This window comes from Triticum aestivum, chromosome 2D (assembly GCF_018294505.1).
Source record: "Triticum aestivum cultivar Chinese Spring chromosome 2D, IWGSC CS RefSeq v2.1, whole genome shotgun sequence".
NCBI classification, from domain to species: domain Eukaryota; kingdom Viridiplantae; phylum Streptophyta; class Magnoliopsida; order Poales; family Poaceae; genus Triticum; species Triticum aestivum.
Genome location: NC_057799.1, coordinates 94,988,021 through 94,989,865, shown reverse-complemented (window position 1 = coordinate 94,989,865; position 1,845 = coordinate 94,988,021).

Below are 1,845 nucleotides of genomic sequence, written 5' to 3'. Positions count from 1 at the left end.
TGGCAACGCTCGTCTGCCGCGGGAGAATCACGTGTACCGTTCGATCGAACGAGGAGACGTCGAACGCATAATTGGTGACCCTTCCGTAGATCTCACGGGAAAGAAACTTAAGGCTAAATATGAGAAACTTAACTCCATATGGCTCAGAAAAAGGTGGTTTACAGCGTTCCCCGGGGACGCACACCGAACACCTATAGATATTCCACATAGTGCCTCATTTAAATGAGCAGCCTATCTAGCCGCAAAAATCAGAAAGAAACTTAGTGAAGAAGATTGAGAAACTTAACATCATAGAGTCGGCGAACACATATTTGGTCACCCTTCCGTAGAGCTCATGGGAAAGAAACTTAGGGGTAAATATGAGAAACTTAACTCCATATGGCTCAAAAAGAGGAGGTTTCCAACGCTCACCGGTTACACACACCTGTATATATTCCACCTAGTGCCTCGTTTTAATGAGCTACGCATCCATATGTTGCAAATATCAATGGTCATTTTTATCGAGAGATTTTGCAATGACGAGTACCGACCTGAAATATACATAATGGTCTCTTATCATGAGTGTTGGTTTAATAACCATGTGGAAATGTTGAAGGAAGGCGCAAAAATCAGAAAGAAACTTAGTGAAGAAGATTGAGAAACTTAACATGATACGGCTCGAAATTGGAATTAGGCAACGCTCGTCTGCCGCGGGAGAATCACGTGTACCGTTTGATCGAACGAGGAGACGTTGAACGCATAATTGGTGACCCTTCCGTAGAGCTCAGGGGAAAGAAACTTAAGGCTAAATATGAGAAACTTAACTCCATATGGCTCAGAAAAAGGAGGTTTACAACGCTCGCTGGTGACGCACACCGAACACCTATATATATTCCACCTAGTGCCTCATTTAAATGAGCAACCTGTCTAGGCACAAAAATCAGAAAGAAACTTAGTGAAGAAGATTGAGAAACTTAACATGATAGAGTCGGCGAACACATATTTGGTAACCCTTCCGTAGAGCTCACGGGAAAGAAACTTAGGGGTAAATATGAGAAACTTAACTCCATATGGCTCAAAAAGAGGAGGTTTCCGACGCTCACCGGTTATGCAAACATATATATATTCCACCTAGTGCCTCGTTTTAATGAGCTACGCATCCATATGTTGCAAATATCAATGTTCATTTTTGTTGAGATATTTTGCAACGACGAGTACCGACCTGAAATATACATAATGGTCTCTTATCATGAGGTGTTGGTTTAATAACCATGTGGAAATACTGAAGGAAGGCGCAAAAATCAGAAAGAAACTTAATGAAGAAGATTGATAAACTTAACATGATAGGGCTCAAAATTGGCATTAGGCAATGCTCGTCTGCCGCGGGAGAATCACGTGTACCGTTCGATCGAACGAGGAGACGTTGAATGCATAATTGGTGAGCCTTCCGTAGAGCTCACGGGAAAGAAACTTAAGGCTAAATATGAGAAACTTAACTCCATATGGCTCAGAAAAAGGAGGTTTACAACGCTCGCTGGTGACGCACACCGAACACCTATATATATTCCACCTAGTGCCTCATTTAAATGAGCAACCTGTCTAGGCACAAAAATCAGAAAGAAACTTAGTGAAGAAGATTGAGAAACTTAACATGATAGAGTCGGCGAACACATATTTGGTAACCCTTCCGTAGAGCTCACGGGAAAGAAACTTAGGGGTAAATATGAGAAACTTAACTCCATATGGCTCAAAAAGAGGAGGTTTCCGACGCTCACCGGTTACACACACCTATATATATTCCACCTAGTGCCTCGATTTAATGAGCTACGCATCCATATGTTGCAAATATCAGTGGTCATTTTTGTC